Below are 24,521 nucleotides of genomic sequence, written 5' to 3'. Positions count from 1 at the left end.
GGCTAGGCCCTGCCAGCACCCCACCTGCAGGTTCTGACATTGAGGGGTGTAAAGGGACAACGCCCTCAGAGCCGTTTCCGTGTCTTTGAAACCAAGGGTGGTGCTCGCTGAAGTAGCTTTCCCTTCTCCTCTGACACAGCACCCAAGTTCGGCAGGAATTGCCCAGCGCAGGATCTGGCCTGGCGGATTTCAGAATATGTGGAATCCATCTTCTCCCCAAGCATGGCTTCCGTGTGGGTAACTGTTTCATTTTGCCTTCAACTTTAAGTACTCAAGAATGAAAATGAATTACTGATGACAAAGCAATTATTCCAACTCCTGCAGCCCGCAGTTAAGCTGGAATAAAAGCCATTGCAATGCAATGAAATAAATAAAATCAGCTCATTACAGACACAGAGGACATCTGGGTAAACTTTTTGCATTTGAGTTTTTACACTCATGAGTCCAGCTTCCTTCTGGTGGTTCAAAGGAGAGAAGAGCTGAGGGCGAAGGAATGAGTGTTTGCTGAGTCTGGTTATGTTTCATGCCTGTTTGTCAAGTGGGGTCCTCAAACAGACACACCGTTTTCTGGGAGCGCTTCAGCCAGGGCACCATATGCCCCTGAACTCTGCGTCTCAGTGCTGTGTTCCAGCAGGAGGTAGGGTGCTCCAGGAACGGCAGCAAGGCCCTCTAAACATTTCTCTCATTAAGATGAGGATGGAGGTGTCTGGGGCAAGACCTGAGAGAGAGTGAGATTTCTGCAACCCTGGACCTGAGGAGGGCAGGGGGCGGAACCAGAGGACTCAGGTGTGGCAGTGGCAGGACGCAGTGTCCGGGAGACACAGACATGGTGAAGAGTCTCATTTCCTTCTCACCACAGAGGGATCATGGGAGGATTTGAAGGGAGGGAGTGATTTTATTTGATTTTTCCTTTTATGTTTCATTCTGGGTTCTATATGGAGAACAGACAAAGGGAAACCAGGAAAACAGGTTTTAGTCAGGAAATGGTGCCTCTGGAGCTGACAGTGACCTGGACCAGATCTCCCAACATCTGTCAGGTGTGGAGTGAGTGTGGAGTGAGAGCAAATGGAGGTATGCAACCCGCACACCGCTCTTTCCTCCGGGCTCGCTGCCATCCCACATGGGGTGGATTCACGTTTGGACACACTAGCGGCCACGGACAAGCTCCAGCCCAGGCCGCACTCCCAGGAAGAGGGTGTCCACACGCTCTCCTGTTTGCCACGGCACAGGCTCCAGGAGAGATCCCAGCCCCTTTGTGGGAAACGCCAGTCTCTCAGGTTCCCAGAGCAGAAGGTGCTGGAGACCATGTCCCCCCTTAGCATCATGGGCACTTGTCCCCTGGTGAAGGGCAGAGCCCGGGAAGAATCTTCTAGAGCCGGACCTGGGTCTTCTAGAGCTCAGGGTTCAGAGCAGGACCCTTGATTGACCTGGGTCCACACTACAGCAGGAGGGCGTGGTTTGTAGTCATCCCACAATGAGTCTGGCTACAGACCCACCCGCCTGGGCTGAAGGACCGCGTACCCCTCCTCTGAGCCTCAGTGGCAGAGAGGGCTCAGTGCCTCCCAAAGAGATACTGCGTTTCATGAGGACAGAGGGATCAGCCCCTTCTCTGTGCTCAGCACACCTGAATATTTTATGACATTAAAAACCTTCTCGGAACAGCCTCTCTGAGCGGAGAAACTTGCCTTCCCAGCGCCCACAGACCTAACGCCGCCTTTCATCCATCAGCCAATTAGTGTGCAAACGTTTCCTACCGAACGTTCGTGGGAGAGTTTGACATAAGCAGCGCTGTCTTGTAGATGATCCTAAAGATGAAGTGAGTGATGATAAGGAAGATGAAATCACAGGAGAATTTTTAAGACGCAAGTCTAGACCTGTGAGGCGCCGGTTCTCCCTGCAGAGCTGTCTGCGGCCTGAACAGAGGGCAGCCGTCTCCTCCCATGGTTCTCCCCGATCCCAAATGAGGGCCCCGGGAACGGGAGACGGGGCAACTGAGGCCAAACCCGGGAGGCCAGAGGGGAGCTTCACCCGGGCTTGTCAGCAGCCACCGTCTGTGTGGCTCTTCCTGTCCCTGGCCTGCTCCAGGCTGGTTCCTGGCACTCACGTTTCCCTGACGTGGGAATGGGCTGGCCCTGGGTGAGCCGCTCGGAAAGGCTGTGCAGACGCTCTGCCCCGCAGTGACCATCTCTGCAGATCAGGTCAGCACGGAGGCCCCGGTGTGCGTGTTGCTGGAGGAAACGCGTATTTTTATGCCAGTTTTCTGCTTGGCAGGCAGATGGCGGAGCCTCCGCGGAGTGCCAGGGAGGAACAGCTGGCAAAGCAAACTGTGCGGGGAGTGGTGAGGAGAGCTAGAGCATTGGGAAGAAACAACGTTTTTGGAAGAGGGGGAAGTTCTGGCCATGCTGAACTATTAACCGCAGAGATGAGTCTGAGTGGGAAACTGGGTGCTAGTGAATTGTACAGAGGCAGGGCCCTGAGCGGACCCCAGGGAGGACGCGGCGGCTGTAGTGGACATGACACAAAAGGTATTTCCGAGACAATGAGGGAGAGGAGGAGGAGGAGGAGGAGGAGGAGGAGGAGGAGGAGAGGCCAGGGACCAGGTGTGGGGGGTCCAGTGGGAAAGGAGAGGAGCCAGAGGAAGGAGGAGTGGAGGGAGGAGAAGAGAGAAGGGACAGAAAGGAGAGGGTGTTTAGGAGGAATGTTCTGGATTCCTGACACCGGACCCTCTAAGACCACATGTGTCAAACACAAGGCCCGCGGGCCAAATCCGTCCCACCAGGCCTTGCAATGTGGCCCGCACCGCGCTGTCATCACTGCACTCCGCTGCATTTCCATCACAATGACAGTTTATGACTGTTCAGTAAACCATTCGGCCCGCGATTTAGGCTGGATTTTAGATTTTGGCCCCTTCTCTGATTGAGTTCGATACCCCTACTCTAAGACCCTTAAACACGTCTCCACAGCGCCAGATGCGGGCTGGTTGCCAGAAAGACCACGGCCTGGTTAGAGGGTGGGAACGTGCAGCCCCACCCTGACCTCCACCAGCCGTGTCCGGCTGTCCTCCCACTGGGTCCCATCCTCTCGTGGTCATTGCTGCATTGGTCCCAGGGCTGATGACTCTGCTCTTCCTCTGCCCAGAACCCTCTGCCCACAGATGGGTACCTGGCTCCATCCTTCCCTTCTTTCTTGTCTCTACCGAAATCTCACCGGCAGAGAGGACTTTGTCGAACACAATTTCCAAAATAAAACAGTCTCCTCACTATCTGTCCAATCCACTGCTTGATTTTTTTAACAGGTCTCTCACCATTGACCTAGGGTGTGGATGTGTTTACCACCTGCTTTTCCACACAGTGAGAGTTCCACTGCCTCCCCTTGCACACTCGCTTAGACACAGAAGTGGATGGATGGATGGATGACCAAATGGCTCACTCAAAACCCAAATCTTCCCCAAGTGTGGCCTGCTGGTTCAGTCTTTGCCAACACAGAGGGCTCTGCCCTCAGACAGGCTCACAGTTGGCCCAATACTCTGTGTTCTTGAAATTCTAGAAATCTTTACACAAGGGTCCTGACAATTTCATTTTGCACTGAGCCTGCAAAGCATGTGGCTGGCCTTGCCTTCGAGACTGTACTGGCCAAATCGCGAGATGCTTTCTCTTACATCTACTGGAGGGGTTGGCTGGCTACTCCATGGGTTTCTTTCGGCTTCTTAGCCAGTCCGTTCCCAGTTATTCTGAACCTACTGTCTTCACCACGAATAGAAGAACTGGGTTGGAAAGGTGGGCTGTGCCAGCTTCATGTGAGACTGAATCCCCAGGACTGGACACAGTGGACACAAAGCAGAGTGGACACCGGTTTGCTTCATGAACACTGGGAAACCTCTGATCTCATGATGAAACTCCCTCCAAGTTGTTTATTGCAAACTTTTCAATTTCATATTTCATCCCTTCCCCACCAACATCAATTCAACAACACAGAATTGTTTTAATTGTTCTCACCCTCACAGGCCTTTGCTCCCAGGGCAAGTATAACACTCCTGGACCTTGGACACATCCTCTTGCATCGGGACTGATTGAACTCGACTGTCTTTTGTCTTTCTGACGCCGGATCCCTGTTGAGACTATGGATAAAACCTAAAATCATAAAAGCCAACAAGTCTGCCTCTGACAACCGCTGGAATGCAAATAGAGCCTCAGAAAAGTTCATTACACATTAAAGTTTCAAAGAAATATTAATAATCTACCGAAAAATAAAGGAAAGGAGAATAGAGGTTAAGATGTTTCTCTAGGAATACTTTTTGCATTTCTTTCCCCATAACTAAATTCATATGCTTGCTCATGTTAATCTCTTACATTTTTGGTCTGATTGTTCTTGATATTTAAGTTTTCTATCTCGGCTGGTTTCAAATTATATAAATCAAATTTTCTTAGCTGTAATGACATCTAAGTTTTCACATTTTCCTATGTGCCATTTAGAAAAATCTGTTATGCCATTTAAGTTTCCTAACTTCTTTTTATAGGATTTTGTAAAATAAATACATATGAGTGTTTTAAATGTCTTTGTTTTGATACGTGCTTCTCATTTAGTTTCTATTTTTGCAATGTTTTGGTTAATAACTGCTTTCACTTGTTAAAGTCATTTTAGCTAGTGCTTTATTTTGTTTACTTTCCCCATGAACCAGATATATTTATACATTTTAATTTTAACATACACACGGAGGATATATACATCATATGTATACAACGTGATTTTTTTCATTAAGGTAAAATTCACATAACATAAATTATTTAAAATGAAAATTCAGTGGCACCAACTACATTCACAATTTTGTGCAACCACCATCTCTGTCTGATTTTAAAACATTTCATCATCCCCAAACCAAACCCTGCGTTGATGAAGTAGTCACTCACTATTCCTCTCACTCCCTCGTCCCAGAAAACACATCTGCTTCTGCGTCTGTGCGTTTATCTAGTCTAGATGCAGAATCATACGCTATGCGGCCTTTTGTGTCTGGCTTCTTTCACTTAGCAACGTTTTCAAGGCCCATCCACAATGCAGCCTATATCAGTGCATTTTATGGCTGAGCTATATTCCATTGTATGGGCATGCCACAACTGGTCTATCCATTAACTCCTCGATGGACACTCGACTGGCAGCACTGCCATGAACATTCATGTGCAAGGATTTGCCAGAGTATCTCATGTCAAGGCCTTTGGTTATGCACATAGGTGTAGAATTGCTGGGTCACATGGTGATTTCCATGTTTAACAAAATGCCAAACCAGTTTCCACCGTGAGCGAACTACTTGCTAGTCCCACCGGCACTAGGCATGGGCCTAGTTCCCCTATGCTCGCCGATGCCTGTGGTCTCCTGGGGTGTGCGTGTGCTGGTTTTGTGTCCAGCGAGGGCCCGCTGGCACAGTGATGTGGCTTTCACGGTGTGTCCCTCGCCCTGGGATGAGTGGTGAGCAGCATCTTTGCATGTGTCTGTGTGCCATGAGTGGATCTTCTTTGGAGAAATGTCCATGCGAGTCATTTCCCCATTCTTCAATAGGAGTTTTATCCTCCTGCTGCATACTGGGTTAAACATGTCTTTATAGGACCACTTGTTATTGGATCAGGAAATAATAAGGAGAAGGACAGGGAACAGTCTCAGAGAAGTCAAAGCACAGAAGCCAGGAAAGTGGTGCTTCCGGCCTGGCGGGAAAGCGCGGAGCCAACCACACGTGTCTTCTATTTATAGCTGCCCGTCACCGAGGCTGCCTCTCCAGCGCTGGCAGCCCCTAATTTTAATCAATGGAATAAAACACACTCAGAACCAAACCTTCAATTTGCTGCCTCACAAAGTGTTAAAGAAAGACGCTAAATTATAATGCGGGCACTCAATCATGCTGTGCAAGGATAGAATGATAATAACGTTAAGAGATATCAAGGGTATGTACAATTAGGAGGTATAACATGTTTAAAGTACATTGAAACATTGTTTGCTTGTTTTTAAAAATGCCATCTTGTTTTATTTCTATAAATCACATAATCCTCATTGTATGCATGAATAATTTTGGGTGAAAATAATCGCTCTACATGAGATATACATTTTGAATTGAGTGAATCAGTAAACAAAGTGTGTTGGGGAAGGATTTTGACCAGACTGGTTCCTTAGAGAAGTTATTCTATGTGACTGTGCTCACGCTCCTTGGCCCGTCGCGCCCTCCCCGTCTCGGTTTGGGGTTAGGGGTCCCCCGCACTGAATGCGTGTGGCCCTCAAGCAGACTGTGACCCAGACCTTGTTCTGAAGGTCCCCCTGTCATGACCAGAAATTAAATGATTTTTTTCTTTAAGAAAAAATATCAGGGTGGCCCATGAATGCCTTCTGTCTGCCCCACAGAGTCTCCACCCCACAGGGCCCTCTGTCTTGCCCCTGCCCACACGTCTGCCCTCATCAGACTGTGTGCGCTGACCAAGACTGTGGGCCGCTGAGTCGTCTGTAAGTCTCCTAGTCCCGTGGTTGACAAACTGCGGCTCTTGAGCCACATGCGGCTCTTTGGCCCCTTGAGTGTGGCTCTTCCACAAAATACCAAGACCTGGGCGAGTCTGTTTTGAAGAAGTGGCATTAGAAGAAGTTTAAGTTTTAAAAAATTTGGCTCTCAAAAGAAATTTCAACCGTTGTACTGTTGATATTTGGCTCTGCTGACGGATGAGTTTGCCGACCACTGTCCTAGTCTATCCCAGCCGGTGGCTCCTAAAAGGCACCCAATCACTTATTCAAGGAAGAGAAGAAAAATGAAAATCACAAGAGCAGGAGATCCGTTTATTGACTTCCGCTGTAATCCAGGAACCGGATTACGCTACTCACACAGCCCCTCCTCAGTTACAGCCTCCGTCTGCCCGGGCAAGGAGGCGCTCTCCGAGACTAAGTAACTGCTGTGCGATTAAAGGATTAGGAAATGTCAGAGCAGAAAACAGATCATGCAAATGTTCCTCTGCATCTCAGGCCCCTTTTCCAGGAACCATACGTGAACAGGCCATGCGTGCTTAATGCTGATGTTTGCAGGGGCAATACTTTATTGAAAGCTGATTTCTGCGTTTTTACAAAAATCTTGGTCTACTCTAAAAATATAGGGGGCAGTTATATATATTTTAACAAATTGATTATGACTATCCTCTAGTTTCAAACACACACATGATAGAAGGTGTTTTTTAAAAAAATATATTTTATTGATTTTTTTTTTTTTACAGAGAAGAGAGGGATAAAGAGTTAGAAACATCAGTGAGAGAGAAACATTGATCAACCGCCTTCTGCACGCCCCCTACTGGGGATATGCCCACAACCAAGGTAAGTGCCCCCTCCCCCCACTCTCTCCCTTCCCCCCCCCCCCCCCCCCCCGACCAGAAGCAAACCTGGGACCCTTTAGTCCGCAGGCCAATGCTTTATCGACTGAGCCACACGGTCAGGGCTGATAGGAGTTTTCTGAAGTGCAGGCACTACCTTTGGGGAAGTGAGTTCTGCGGAGTCCAGTCTGAGCTGATACACATGATCACAGGAACACCATCCAAGCAGCGGGGCCAGCTCTTCCCGGCTGCTGTCCTGGGAACGGACACGAGCTGAGAGCATCCTGGCTCCCACACAGACCCAGCTGCACAGGGCCCCCAGCGCCATCCTGATCAGATGGCCTGGCCCAGCGAGGGAGGGAGGGAGGGAGCTGCCTGTTACACTTAAAATGAATGCATACGGGTCAAATTCCAACCAAACATTGAATTGAAAGAATTGATTTTTAGAGCAGATACTCTTCCCATTGAAATGATGTGTGTTTTTCCCTCTTCACCACAAATGTCCTCAGCAAAGAAATGTTCTGGAAAATGCGGATTTTTTCAATAGCTGGAGTTATACATATATGGGTGTATATGTGATTTGATATGATGCTGTTTTGTTGTATTGATAACAAGCTTCAAAACTTCATACGTCAAATTTGCTGAAGGTGTTAACATCATAGATACTTTTATACTTAAAAATGTCAAATTTTGTGCCCAAAAAAAAGACTATTTTGGAAAGTTTTCATTCATTTATGTTGAAGAAAAGTGCTGCTGAAAGTGATCGTATACTTCGGGAAGCTTATGGTGAACACGCTCCATCTCAGGATACTTGTGAACGCTGGTTTAAACGCTTTAAACATGATGATTTCTATGTGAAAGACAATGAACGTCCAGGTCAACCGAAAAAGTTTGAAGACTGACAATTGCAAGCATTATTGGATGAAGATGCGTCAAACTCAAAACAACTTGCAGAAAGATGAAATGTTGCTCTGCAAACAATTTCCGATCGTTTACAAGCAATGGGAAAGACTTTAAAGGAAGGAAAATGGGTGCCACATCAACTGAATGAAAGATAAATGGAAAACCGAAAAGTCACCAGTAAAATGTTGCTTCAGTGTCACGAAAGAAAGTCTTTTTTGCACTGAATTGTGACTGGCGATGAAAATGGGTTTATTTTGAGAATCCCAAACACACAAAATCATGGGTTGATCCAGGTCAACCATCAACATTGACTGCAAGGCCAAATCACTTCAGAAAGAAGACAATGCTCTGTGTTTGGTGGGATCAGGAAGTTGTGGAGTATTATGAGCTTCTCAAACCAGGTGAAACTATTAATACTGATTGCTGCCTACAACAAATAGTCGATTTGAACCACGCTTTGACTGTGAAACTACCAGAATGTGCCAGAAGACACAGCAAAATAATTTTGCTTCATGATGACATACCATCACACACTTCAAACCAGTTAAAGACACATGCAAAGATCTTGCCTGGGAATTATGAACCCACCCGCCGTGTTCACCAGCCCTTGCTCCTTCAGATGACCATGTGTTCCAATCGATGGCACACGCCCTGTCTGAGCAGCACTTCAAAATATACGAATAAGTGTAAAATTGGGTCTCTGAATGGTTTGCCTCAAAACAAGAAAAGTTCTATTGGGACGGTATCCACAAATGACCTGAAAGATGGGGAAATGTGTAGCTAGCGATGGACATTACTTTGAATAAAACACTTTTGATGTTTCTCTTGAAATTATTGTGTTTTCTTTTATTACAAAATCCGCATTATTAACCAGCACACCTGGTATTTCTCATTGAAAACACTCACAGGGCTCTAGCTGGTGTCGCTCAGTGGATAGAGCATTGGCCTGTGGCCTGAAGCGTCCCGGGTTTGATTCCAGTCGAGGGCACATAACTTGGTTACAAGCTCCTCCCCGGCTCAGGCCGCAGGGTGCGTGCAGGAGGCAACCAATCTATATGTGTGTCTCTCACATTGATGTTTCTCTCTGTCTTTTCCTCTCTCTTCCACTCTCTAAAAATCCATGGGAAAACATCCTGAGGGAAGGATGAACAAAGAGAGAAGAGCGAGTTAATGTTCCGGTCCAGTCCGCAGGCAGGAGGGAGCCGCGCTCCTTTTCAGAGGCCGGCAGCAGGCAGATGCTCTCCTGCTGGAGCGAGGGTCAGCCTCACACGATTGAAGCCTTCAGCTGATTAGACAATGGACACCTGCAATAGGGCGGCCACCTGCTTACAGGTTAATTTCAGTAAAAAACAACCTCCCCCTGGCCGTGTGGGCCAGTGGCTAGGGCATTAGCCTGCACACAGAAGGGTTGCAGGTTTGATCCGCAGGTCCAGTCCAGCCAGGTGTGTGCTGGAGACAACCAATCCCATGACTGGCCCCCCACTTGCTCCACACACACACACACACACACACACACACACACACACTAAATTATGTATTGTGTATGTATTTCAGAAACTTGTTATAAGTCCAGTAAATCTAACTTTGGGCTCTTAGAAATGTCTTTTTTCCACTTAGCTTAAGTCTGTGCATGTTCACTCCACTTATGTGTCTTATTTCTGTTTCTCTGTCAACAGGACATTCTGTGAAACTCGATGTGCGTCGGGCCTACAAAGCCCCTTCATGAAGCTGGAGCGTGAAGGCATTCCTGCCCGTGGGCTGTGTCATGGAGCATTTTGCTCTTTAACACACAGGGTTCTGACCTTCAACATGAGCATGCAGAGTAGTCACTTATGATTGGAAAGCCTATGGAACACAGAAGCATTTCAGATATACTTAAAGCTGCATCGCAAATAAAGCCCGGGAAGAGACATTTTGACTGTGAGTGAGAGGAAGTGGGGTGCCGTGAGTGGGAGAGGGAAAGGAGTGGAGGCCAAAACACAGGCTCGGGCGGAAACCCTGACATAATTCCTCTGATGAGTGATTATTCTTCACAATGAGATGGAGGGAGATAAAGGGCTTCCAAGTCTATCTCAAGGCAATGAAGCTGGTTCAGAGAACATAATTTAAGGAAACATCACTTCAATATTCTACTTAATATGCACCAATCATTGCAAAGCGATTTACATACGTTAACGCATTCAGTCTTCCCAGGGCACCCATGAAGCCATTACTCCAACTCCTTTAAAGATGGGGGAAATGAGATGTAGACATAGCAGTAATTTGGCCAAGGTCACACAGCAGGTTAACACAGGTGTGGTCCTCAGCCCCGACATCCCCCTGAGCAGCCACACTCTGAATGATGCTCCCGTCTCCCGGTAACAAGGCAGCTCAGGTCCCGAGGTGAGATGGATGGTTTGTGCCCTTGACGCCAAAAGACAGCCCTGGGTCAAATCCCTCTGAGGTGAGATGAGCGTGCTTTCCTAATTAAGGAAATGGTACAATGCATTGTCCAAATCAGGGCTTTTTTTTTTTTTAGAGCAACTAGGGCACATTGAAAATTAAATGTGACCGAAAGGACCAAGAATGCTTCTTAGTAAATCAGAATAAATGGATCTAAACCCTTTGGCTTATAATTCCTATATGACGAAGCAGGACCCCATCCAATCAATTAGAAGTGTGGACGTCAGAAAGAATTAGCGCGAAAGAGCAGACGTCTTTCTTGTGAACGTGAACTCTGTCCCCGTCATTTATCTCCGTGGAACAGTAACACGCCTCCGCGGCTCCTGCATGGGGAAAGGGGCACGCCGCATGGAGAGCCGTGGCCATCACCAGCTGGTGACGAGCCTGTGGCACGCCGTCCCGGTGGTGCTGCCATCACAATGCTGGTCCCTTGGGTGGTTCGTCCTCCCCTCTCCTTTCTCCTGGAACAGCTCCCAGGCGTGCGTTCACATCTCATTGAGTTTTTCTCCCTCTGGAGTCACCGAGATTCTGCTTTGCCAAGCACAGTTGTGTGTGGGTTGGTTTTTTTTTTTGTTTTTTTTTATCATTGTAAGCTTTCCATTTTCCCCCAACAATAGCCATCAGATAATAGGAATCGGATCACTGCGAATCTCTCTTTTAAAGTCATTCACTGTATTTCACACAATAGGAGAGGGGAAAAAAGATCATGACAAGCTGCCATAGACTTGAGGATGATTCATAAAAAGGAGCAATTATGGAAAATTCAGAATGATTTTCCATCGGATGTTATGAAGGAAACGACATTGCACTCTCATGGTTTCCCTTTTAAGATGGCTGGAAATTGATTCTGGATTGATCCCCTCCTCCCCCACCCCGCCCTCACCCCACCCACACCCCCGCTGATTCTTCCACTTTCATGTTCTCACTAGTTTGGATTCATTTTACTCAAGAGACTACATTAATTCGGGACAGCTGAATGAATTCCCTAACTAGGTTCCTAAGTGCTTCTGGAGGAGATGAAGTCCACAGGCCACCCCAGGATCCTAGCGGGGGAGGTGCACAGAGACTCCCTTCCTATAGGCAAAACGCTGCCCTTGTCTCCCAAGCAGATGCAGATAGAACAAAGGTGTTAAACAACCACAGGTCTCATTACACGTTCTGCATGTAAGTTCTTTCTCAGGTATGTTATTTTCAAATATTTTCTTCCCGTTTATACTTTTCTCTTTGTTCTCTTAACAGTGCCTTTCAGAGAAAAAAATAATTTTTTTTTATTTTGATGGCGTCCAATTTATCAGTGTTTTCTTTCATCGGCCAGATTTTTCTTGCAATGCTTTGAAATGCATCTGCTATATTTTATTCTAGAAGATTTATCGTTTTGGGCATGGAGAGTGCAAACCCATGTTTGAAAAGAAGACCCTTCATCCTCCAGATTGCTTTTGCAAATTTACCAAAGAACAACGGGCCATGCTTGCGGTGGTTGGTTCCTGGAGTTTGTGCTTTTCACTGTGGCTATGACTATCCCTTCGCCGGTCCCACACGGTCTTGACCACCACAGCTTTATAGACAAAGCTTAAAATCGAGTACTGGTAGTTGGTGATTGCTCCAAATGCATTCTTTTTCAAAAATATTTCAATCCTTTTAGTTTCTGGATTGAGAAATATTGATTAAGAAAATATTCTATTTTCTTGTACATATATTTTATATAATTTTAACTTTGTTTATGAGAAAATAATAATAAAACCAGTTGCCTAGTATTTTTTTATTTTACTGGTGAAAGTTCACATATGCTGTAATGATTTGAGATGCCACTTTTATCATGTACTAAACTTTCATATGTATGTGCACCAATTTTTGCATTTTCTATTCTATCCACTTATCTATCAGTAGCATACTGTTTTAACTAAAGAATGTTATACTAAGTTAAAATATTTGGTAACATGAGTACTCCCTTCTAGATTTTCTTTTTCCAAACGTTTTTTGCCTTTTTTTCAAATTGTATTAGCTTCACACAAAACTTACTAGAATTTGTAGTGAACTTGGGAAAAACCAACATGGGAAATTAAAATGTCTTGCCAAATGTATAATTAAAATAGATGCACTAAAAACCAAACAACAGAAGTAAGTTTAAATATAAAAAAGTAAATATAAGGCAAGCCAATGAAACATAAGTTATAATAAATTAACTGAATAACAAAAATGCAGGTCTCAAAGTAAGTTCCTTAATTCTAGGAGAAAATGCTTTTATTAATCAACAAAAAAAAAAGGAACCTTGGATGTAAGAAGAAAGATGTAACCTTGGTAAAGCATTCTGATATCAAGCAGTAATAGAAATTTCATATTTTGAGTACTTATTCCTATAAAGCATACGTGTGTCACCGCATTTTCTGGTAGGAAACCAAAACTTCCTAATCAAAATTGTGCAAGTGAATCTCAGTATCTTTGAAGTGGTAAGTCAGGTGGAGATTCTTTGCTATCATTGCGGCAGGTCAAGTTATTTGGTCAAGTCTGCAGAAGGACGGGAGGAAAAGGGCTTTCTATCCAGCTCTGCTTCACTTGCTCAGGGAGATACACATTATGATATTTACAGAACGTATGTCAATAGTCTCTTCATAAAGTTCAAAATATATTAGTTCGGAAAGCTATTAGCCAGTGTGTTCTGACAATGAAGAGAATCAAACCCATTAACACCAATCTGCTCAACCTCTGGCTTCGATTGCGTAGTGACAAGAACAGCACGGTTCCTAGAACGTTGCTTTATAAACTAAGACCTTTCCCAGTGAGCTAACTTCCCGGCGAGCTGTGCTGGGAACGGCCAGGTGGCCAAGGGCAGCTCCCAAGGTAAACGTGAAGCTCACCTGCAGCTCGTGCGGAGTGAGACTGTGAAGAGAGCAGGATCCTCAGCACCAGCCAGGTGCTTGCAGACACTGTCAACCAAGACACATCCTGCAGGGGCATGCTGGGTAACTTCAAGCATGTTACCAAGTGCATTTAGTAATGTGTTCATAGATTAGCGAAGGCCCTGCCTTTGTCCTCAGCCCGCAGCCTAATGTGCAGAAGGAATGCGCTCACTGGGCAATCACAGCCGTGGAGCCATCTCTCCCCCACCTCCTCCCACACTCCCAGGTTGTGCTTTTGTCATGAGGTCAGTACGTCTAGAATTCTCTTCAGTTGTATTACTTGTTATAAAGCAAGCAAGCTCTTAGCCAGTGTGTTCCGACAGTGAAGAGAATCAAAACTTTATTTTGTTGAGAGCTGATTTCAAAAAACAAACGATGAAATGCATTGACAATATTTCATTTGTTTCTTTTTTTTTAATTGATGCATATTGACTTATTGCATTTGTAATAAAAATTGATGTTTTTCATTTTGGGTGATATCTCTAACTCTACAGCCAGTTGGGTTTTTTGAAGAGGCATAAAGTCGATCATTGTGTAAGCTTTGACTTTAAGAGTAAGTAAAAACAAATGTCTCATCGATGATTCCACTGACTCCTTTGTTATTCAACCAGAGATTTTCTGGGCTTTGGCATCTGCAACCTCTGTCAGTCTTTGGGTCAGGTTATGAGATCTGCCCACTTTGCTCCAAACACTCACACATTTTGCATGTTGTTCTTTAGGAGTTTCCAAATAGCAGTGTTCCAGAATTTGTATCTCCAAATGTTTACACATAGCTGATGGCTTTATCTCCATTACCTCATTCATTAAATATGAATTTCAAATGATTTGCATCATCTAATCTGGGTTTTTATTTCTCTGCACTGTAACTTTTACAACAGTAACAGATATTTAGCTAATCATGAGTCTGGCAACAAAATCTTCTCTTTGGGCATTTAAAGCAACCAGCATCCAAACAGAGATTTGTGTAGGGTTCAACAGAAAGAGGAGGGAAGGGAGGAAGGGAGGAGGAAAGCAGGGAGGAGGAGGCTTTTCCCATTTTTTATTTCCCCTAAGAAATACCTGGAACTACAAAACTCCCTTTACTATTTTTTTGTAGTTGTAAGGAGTTTACATTTTATCTGAAGTAAAATATTAGTTCTAAGTACATTAATAAGGTTAACATATCGCAATCACTACCAAAACGACTGAAACAATAATACCAAGAAATACGTTCTCCTGGTAATCAATGGAATAAGTAAGCAGAAAATGAGTGAAGATATAGAAGGCCTGAAATTCAGATGCACGTGCAACATCATGAAGACAGACCATGTAATGACTCATAAATCAAACCTGAAATGTTTAAAAGCATGGAAACCATACAGAGTGGATTCTCTGACCATAATGAAATTCATAGACCCGCATAGGTTGTCCATAGACATTTGACAAATGTTGAGAGAAAATAGGTTCTTTTCTGTGGGATTTTTAAAAATATTTTTCTTTACTTTAGAGAGAGAAAGAAGAGGAGAGAGAGAAACATCTGTGAGAGCGGAACACCGATGGCTGCCTCCGGCACGGTCCAGCTCACAGACAAGTTCTCCGCTCACACCTGTTGCATGTGCACACGCATCCCCCTTCGGGGCTCCATTTCTTCGGGAAGGATGTCAATGCCATGATTGTATGAATATGCATGAGCACTTCTGTGACTCATGAAACCCCGCTGCAACTCATTTCAGTCTGTTTTCCCCAACTCCTCACAGCTGGCCGGCTGGCTGCCTCCCACCAACGCACCCGCGGCCTGAGGCCGCCGAGACCTGCGAACGCCCCACGTTCAGATCCGGGCCTGCCCCAGCCTCCTCGGAGCGTGCTCAGACAGAGAGCGCAGCCAAGTGTTTGGGTTCGAGCAGCGGGCATCTGTGCTGCAGCGAGAAACCTTCCCACTGCCCCACCGCCTCCGCCACCTTCCTACCGGCTTCCTTTCCTTCCATCGTTTTCTTCCCCGTCAGAGCTATCGGCTCTATGGTTGCTTCTCGCCTCTGCCAACATTTCTAGTTATCCACGCCTTCTAGAAGAATTCATTTTTTTCCTTGTGTGTGTATATTTATCCTTTTTTAAAAATATATATTTTATTATTGTTTTACAGAAGGAAGGGAGAGGGAGAGTTAGGAACATCGATGAGAGAGAAACATCGATCAGCTGCCTCCTGCACACTCCCTAGTGGGTATGTGTCTGCAACCAAGGTACATGCCCTTGACGGGAATCGAACCTGGGACCCTTGAGTTCATAGGCCGATGCTCTATCCACTGAGCCACACTGGTTAGGACTGTTTCTTTTCTTTTCTTTTTAAATATATTTTATTGATTTTTTACAGAGAGGAAGGGAGAAAGAGAGTTAAAAAAAAATTGATGACAGAGAGAGAGTCATCGATCAGCTGCCTCCTGCACAACCCCACTGGGATGTGCCCACAACCAAGGTACATGCCCTTGACCGGAATCAAACCCGGGACCCTTCCGTCCACAGGCCGACACTCTATCCGCTGAGCCAAACCAGCCTTGGCAGGGGCTGTTTCTTTATCCTTGATTCAGCTTCTCTCTTTCTCTCTCTCTCTCTCTCCCTCTCCCTACACACACACACACACACACACACACCACCACCACCACCAAATCAGCTCTGGAATGATGAGGTCTTGACCTCCTCGACATTCTATAACAAATAACACGATTCAATTATACTTGTCAACCCAAGTGGCCTTATCACCTTCATAATATCTCCGGGTTTTGTTTATCATTGTTCATCCCCTTGAAAATTCAAGCCCATGTTGACTTTGATTGAATTCCATTTGGAGCTGCAGAATCTAAACAGCAACTTAGTATTCTGTGAGTCTAAGTGCCTCATTTTTACAATATTTATGAAAAGTTTCCCAGAAAGGTTAAGAGGAATTATTCCTCACGGTCATAGGACCACTGCTAAAAACCTATGACCCCGTGCCCTGCCGACCTTCTCCTCAGCCCCATTCTACTGCAGTCAATGTGCTGGGTGCTCTGGAGGGAAGGAAGGGGCAGGGGCACCTGAGGATTGCCTGAGGAAGCTCATGTGAACTGGCCAACCAGATGGAGGTGAGCATTTCCGCTACTTTCACTCTCCGGGCAGCAGCTGTCAATGCATCTCCACGTCAGTGTCACCGAGAGCTGCAGGTGCAAGTGCCCCTGTTCCCACAGAGGCCTCCACAGTCCGGCTGAAACCAGCCCCGTTCCCACAGAGGCCTCCACAGTCCGGCTGAAACCAGCCCCGTTCCCACAGAGGCCTCCACAGTCCGGCTGAAACCAAGCCCTCCGTCTGCTCAGCCCGCCTCACTGATGTGCTAACCTTTCCTCAACGACAGGTGGATGGACCGCTGCCAACCTAATAAACAGCAAACTTCTCTTTGTGTCTTCCCACATCTGTGGTGTTTGGCAAGGAAGTTAATTGGAGGAGAGATCGTTATTTTATGCATTTTGGGGGCAGAAAACAATAAAGGCCAGTGAATGGCGTTACACAAAGGCTCGCCACCGTGTTCTGAAAGTGGTGTTTACCGGCCGCAGATGGCTGGAAATGACAGGCTTTTTGTGTGCCGCTGGAAATCAGGATGACAAGGAGACCGGAGTTATTTCTGGATTAAAACACTTGCAAGCATCAGGGAGTGAGGAGTCTGAACCCTCAGCATATTGACGTTAAAATGCACAGCGATCCATACGTCGATGAGTCAGACAAGGGGACCCATCTGCGTCCAGACAGACAGACTCCCTTGGGAGAAAAGGAAGACAGGGGTGCGAGTCACTTTAGAGTTAGATGGAAAGAAAAGTCGCGTCTTCATAAATATTGGGCCCAAGACCCTCTGGTCGGAAAGACACTTGTGTCTGGGGGCCCGGGGAGAAGTTGGCCCCGGGCCTCGGAGAGCTTCTGTCTCCCCTGCCCTCCTCGCGGGTGCTGCGCCCTCGCTGCTTTGGCTTCAACTGTGCCGGCGACAACATCTTTCTGCAAGACAGCCCTGCCGAGTGTGGCCGGCTCCCTCCCAGCTGACTCCATTTGCTTTTAGTGTTTGTCAGGCAATTATCAGATCCAGCGTCTTAGCGAAGCGTGAGGATCCTTAAAGCAATCATTTGACCTTCCCTTGACTTCAAAATCAGAACTCCTAGCTTCTAGGGCACTAGGAGTGATCTTGCCCGTCTCCAAAAATAGAGAACACACACACACGCACACACACACACACACGCACACACACACGCACACACACACGCACACACACACACGCACACACACACACACACACACACGCACACACACACGCACACGCACACGCACACGCCCACACACGCACACGCACACGCACACACTCACACACTCACACACACACACTCACACACACACACACACACACACACACACACGCACACACACACACACGCGCACACACACACACGCACACACACACACACACGCACACACACGCACACACACGCACACACACGCGCACACACACGCGCACACACACACGCACACACACACGCACACACACACGCACGCACACGCACACACACACGCACACACGCACACACACACACGCGCACACACACACACACACACACGCACACACACTCACACACACGCACGCCCACACACACACACACACGCCACACACACACACACGCACGCACACACACACACACACGCACGCGCGCACACACACACGCACACACACACACACGCACACACACACACACACGCACTCACGCACACACGCACACACACGCACACACACACACACGCACACACACACGCACACACGCACACACACGCACACGCACACACACACGCACACACACACACACGCACACACACACACACACGCACACACACACACGCGCACACACACACACACACGCACACACACACGCACACACACACGCACACACACGCACACACGCACACACACGCACACACACACACACACACACGGCAGCTCAAACGTCTTCTGGACAAGGGCATTTCTACCTTCACTGGTTTGACAGAAACCGTTAGAATACAATTGTTGAAAGATGCATTCGCTTTCACATGGAACAAAGTGATTTATTCAAGGTGTCCAGGCCAGTTGGCTATTTCTACTTCATATATTTGAGTAGACCACATGTGTCAAACACAAGGCCCGCGGGCCAAATCCGTCCCGCCAGGCCTTGCAATGTGGCCCGCACCGCGCTGTCATCACTGCACTCCGCTGCGTTTCCATCACAATGACAGTTTATGACTGTTCAGTAAACCATTCGGCCCGCGATTTAGGCTGGATTTTGGATTTTGGCCCCTTCCCTGATTGAGTTCGACACCCCTAGAGTAGACGCTCAGCTCTGTTCATAAAGGCCGGTACAGAGCCTGCCCACCACTCGGGGCACCGGAAGTAGAGGAGTCCTGAGGGGGGGCCTGTGGGAATCCGTCACGAACTTCGGGGCATGCACTGGTTGCCACAAAGGACAGAGGCTCGGAATTCCAGCCCAGGTTGTTGGTTCCTCTTTGTCCCAGGAAAACACGGGATACACGTTCTGCAAAGATCACAGCCTCTGAGGTGCTGGGTGGCTGCCCTGTCCTGTTCTGAAGTGTCTCACGGACCAGAGACTTTCTCGGGGGCCTGATACCGCCCGCCCACCTCTCTGTGGGGATCACGGACAAGGCTCCCAGGCAAACAAGATCTCGTGTCAGAAGACCAGGGAGCTGCTTAGCAGGGCTGGCGACCATGGCGGGCAGAGGTCAGCGGCCCCTTCCATGCTCATGGCTTCCTGTGGAGGAAGTGTCCAGGCTGCAGGAGGCCAAGGCGGGAGCACACTCCACTTTCAGGAGGAAAACTATTTCAGGGAGGACGAGGCCAAAAAGCCTTCTACCTTCATTCATCCTACCTGCCACCCCCGGTCCTTCCTGGAGGGGCTATTAATCTGAAACCTGTAGCCAGATTACACTTGTGTCAAAACAGCTAATGTATTCCACTAAATTTAAGAAAGAAAACAAAGATCCCTGTATTCCATTAATTGATTTTGATCCAAAGGTTATAAAACCAAAGTACAAATACAAATAATGTATATTTTAGCAATAAAAATACAGTGTTATCTGATTGATTATTATGATAGCAACCTAGAAATAAGTGATAATGAACTGAAAATCATTTTTTTTTAAGTCCCTCAGAAATAAGAGTTCCCAGTAAGGGCTTCTGTTTAATGATAATCACCAAATAACTTAATTTTATGTGCAGAAGCAGTGGCCGATGGGAAGTGTTAACGTTGGAAAAAAACACAGAACACTTGCACAAACAGCACTTGGCATGTCAGGATTTAGCAGGAACAGGGTCTCACAGCCCAGGGGACTGCATCTCCCAACTAGCACAGCTACTATGAGGCCAGCCTCGCCAACCTGTGCTTTTGAGTGATTTTATGGAATCGAACTTCCCTCTCTCCCCCCCAATCTCTTACGAACCCCCAGTGACTGCCTTCCCACATCCGATGACTACAGTTCATGAAAAAGGAAAAAGATTGTGTTTGGCAACTGACAGCAGGAAAAAAAAAAAATAACTATCTTGACTAATACAACAAACCATGATTCACAGGCAATTAACATTCACTATTTACTAAAACATATCCCTAAAGCAGGCGAACATCCTGGGTACAGATAAGAAAACTTTCAAATATTGAAACTGTGGATGAAACCTGACATGCACAGTCTCACTAAATTCCCACGTTGGCCTCTGAAGTAGCCTTTCCCTTGTTTTGTAGCAATATTTCCCTTATTGCATGGAGCTATTCCTCTTACTACAGGTGAGGACACTGGTACGCAGCAATGGTGGGAGATATTTGACAAAGTTCACGGGGGTAAGAAGAGATGAAATCATAATGCACATTCATACTCCACTTTTATGTTTTTTGGTTTACACACTGCATTGCAGGCAGGGGTTCTACAGAAGAAAGAATTCTCTACTTGGGGTTTTCATATCAGTAAACATAGTTTCTAAACATAGAAATATATCTCCCTGAATTTTTAACTCTTTAAATAGCTTATAGTTTAAAATCTTGAAATGGCTTCAGTACTTTGTAAGTATATGCAAATATAGATAGATAGCACAGACACACTTTAAAGATTGAACTCTAAGTTTTCTTTGGTTTGTTTACTATTTTTAATCTATAAAGTGCCAGCATTAAAATTCTCCATGAGCCACCTGTCAGTTTGAATCATAGTAAACTGCTGATGTGTGACTCATTTGAATGAGTCATCTGCTCACCTAATGGGAAAGCCAGGTTTCTGCAGAGAGAGCCTGGGTCTGAATTTTAGCTGTGCCATGGCCAGTCTTGTTATTTGGGGCAAATGTCTTGGAATCTGTTAAGTCTCTGCTTCCTTGTCTTTGTAAGGAGATGATAATGTGCATTTGCAAAGATTGCTCTTAGGACTAAAAAATCGCATTATTTCTCTTCTTTTTCACAAAGAATGTATGTTTCACCTGTGCCTGCCTCATAGTGTGAAAGTAGAAACTCTTTCAATTAGTCTCTTATTAGATGTGATTTGCAGAATGAGCTGTGTTTGAGAGCCCACTCTTAGAATTTGGGAGCCCGGTTAGAATATAATTTCATGACATACCTTCTCAATTGTGTCAGGGCCAATCAAATAAAAAGCATCATCAGTCATCTGTCATCAATATTCCATACATCTTACATATTTATTATGCCCATCTAAGTGCTAACAATTTTTTCTTTAGGCAGTCACTATCCTATATAATAAAGATGTAATATGCAAATGGTTGTTATGCCATGAATCGTAAGGACCAACCACAAAATGACTGGATCACGGATCAGCAAAAGGGTGGGGCAGCAAGCTACAAGTGGGCAGCAGAGAGCTGCAGGAGGGGGCAGGGCAGCAAGCTGTGAGAGGCGTGGCAGCGAGCTACTGGCTCACAGATTCATGCACAGGGCTACTAGTTCATAATATCATACTATATCCAAGGCCATTTAGGCAGGTGGATTCATGGGTTCCTGGTACGTTCCTGTGTTTGTTTGTGTGCTTGGGCATGTGCTGTCTCATGAAGCGTACTGTGTAACTGAAAATTACTACAATAGAAAAGCATACAGAGCGAGGGCATTGAGCGGATAAACGGGGATGCAAGAACAAGTAAGCAGGCACCCGACAAACAGAATCCGGAGGGGAGGGTTTTAGGTGCAGTCACAACAAACGAGTGAGTAATTTGCAAAACTAAAATTTAGTGAAAAACAGGGTTTACTCTTCTCGATTTACACCAAAACTATCGTGGCCACGACCCCCCAGAATAACCGGAAAAGAGCAGAAGACTAGCTTCCTGATGAGTCCTGCCCACGTCCTCATCGCAATGGAGACTCGGGCCTGGTGGGGTGTGGCGTTTGTAAATCTACGCTCTGAGGTTTTCAAAAGCCGTTGGCTGCCATGCTGGTGCTTGCCAAAGACTCTGAGGAAGGCTGAGTGGATTGTCAAGTCAGTTCTCTGCGTGCCTTCATCATTCTCTAAATGGAATGCTTTAAGTTTGCTGAAGTGTAAAAGCTCGCCTAAAAATTTATCGCTTTGTCTATTTAATATGGTGATTTGAATAATACCAGAAGAAAATGGAAGTACAATTATATGCTTCTTCCAAATTCAGAGCTAGTCTGACGTGCTATTTTTACACGTATTGTTAGCTCCGGGCTCAGATAGAATCCAGCATTCAAATATGATCTCTTCAACACAGAACGCAGCCAACTGAACCGGCGGGCTCCTCCGTATCTGCGGTTCACAGAAAGGGTTTGAATTAGAATAATAAAATCTTATCCTAGAAATAAAAGTTCAATGTGCGAAAAATAATAAGAATTATGAACAAGTACTGAATAGGAAGGCGATTCTTCGGTCAGCCTCAACATGAATATGCACTTTCTTTCTCTTCGTCTTCTTACCCTCGTTGTTCAGACACACTTCTTGTCGTAATGAACCCCTGAGATACAGGCGATGGAAAGTAACCAGCACTTTGAGTTTCTGAGATACCACCCTGCAGAGCCGAGTGCCTTTGGACAATTACCTGTGGAACGATGAAGCGGGCGTCAGTGTCTACGCAGGAGAGCAGGTCTTCCTTAAAGACCACGAGACCCTATGCCAGTCACCCAGCCACCCCAGCCAAGCCAGTGTCCTCTGGAAAGAGGATGTGTAGTTTGGATTTGGATTCAAATGAGAACAAGAATCCTCTGCTCATACGCTCCCTATAGCAGGTGTTTGTAATTGCTCATTGTCCACACGGGTGAAAAATGTACACGTTTGCACTGTCATTTATATAATTGGCAAAGCACCTAGAAATGCTTTGGAAATATCATGGCCTTGTTTTTCTTTTCAAGTCCCTGAAACTCAGGAGGAAATAAATGCCTGAGCCACGGTCTCATAGTGACCAGGGTGGAATTCTTTATTGTCTCAAACTCCAAAAAACATTTTACTTGCTTTTTAAAAAACATGTCATCTCTTCCATTTAATGAATTTAAAATCTCACTCAGCATAAAATGTTTTTAAATGGTCATATGTTTTGGTGAATGATAAAAATTCTTTTTTTAAAATTAATTTAAGTGGCAAAGCAGTTCTCCCAGTTGTACCTGTTACTTCATTCATCTTCCATATCCTCAGGATTATGGATGTTCCCTTAAAGGCAATGGATTCAATACTTTCAACATTAAAGATAAATTAAAAAAAAAAAAAAAAAAACGAAGGCAATGGATTAAAAATATTCCTGTGTGAGCCCCTTTCACATACCATGTGGTTCAGGGTTCCTGTTCAGGAGAAGGCCGCACACAAAATGAAGAGACGAGAAAAGACTTAATTTGGGAAAATGAGGGGCCAGGCGGGGAGTCCACCTTTAGGGGGAGGACTACAACTGCTCTGGCCTTGCCATCCCTTTTATTGGGGTTCTGAGATACACCCATATCCTTTAGGCAGGAAACTCCAATAATAGCCAATCAGCAAGGATTTACATATGACTAACAGGTGGAGGCTGCTTTAACTACCAATGTCTCAACTAAGCAATGAGTGGTTAGCTCCGACCATTCAGAGCAATTAAGGTTGACCAGCCTCTGGATTCTCTGTCCACATTTCTCTACTAGTGACAATGATCGGTTTCCAGCATATTCCTTTAAGTAGGAAGTAGTGCATCATCCCCAGGAGATTATATATTTCCCAAGCCATCTATCCAAGCTCCTGATCCTCATGTTAGGCATCACTTCCTCTGCCTTTCCTTCCCTCAGAGAATTTCACTCAGTTGCCTACACACACACACACACACACACACACACACACATAAACACACCACACACACACACACACAAAACAAATAAACAAACTAAGAATCATTCTTAGTAACTTCCTCCCCCTAATCTCTTTATGAATCAGCCACCGAGTGAACAGAAACCTCTCAAATTTAAGTCCACCCGTTCTCATGCCCCGTGTCCCATCCTCTGCTCCCAGATCAAATGTCAAGTCTCCCCTGATGGTTCTACGTGGGCGGCGTCCCCGTGTTCTTCTCTGTCCCGGGTCCTGCTTGTCCCATTCATGGGCTCCTCAGCACCTACACCCTTCTCTTACCTGTTCACTCTCTCCTAGGTGCCCTCCCAAAACTGTAAGCTACACCTTCCTGTGTATGGAACCCAAAGCTGGAAGCTCAGTTTGCATGCAATAATGTTTGTGTGTGTGTGTGTGTGTGTGTGTGTGTTTGAAAACATAAAACTATGGTCTTTCTTCATTCGTGTTTTGCTCCAAAAATTCTCCTGCACAAAATAAGCAGAGTAAACAGCAAATTGGATCGTGGTGTCATCTTTATTGTTGTTTGTGCCACTCTTTGTTGGATTTTCCATTTCTTGAAAGCATAGGAACTGATGTTTGTTGTTCTGAAGGGAACTGTTCATTGTTTTTAATTCAAAAAGATGCCACACCTCACTGT

Source organism: Pipistrellus kuhlii, unplaced genomic scaffold (genome assembly GCF_014108245.1).
Source record: "Pipistrellus kuhlii isolate mPipKuh1 unplaced genomic scaffold, mPipKuh1.p scaffold_m20_p_26, whole genome shotgun sequence".
NCBI lineage: Eukaryota > Metazoa > Chordata > Mammalia > Chiroptera > Vespertilionidae > Pipistrellus > Pipistrellus kuhlii.
The sequence above is the reverse complement of the archived record's forward strand: the minus strand, read 5'-3'. Positions refer to the sequence as shown.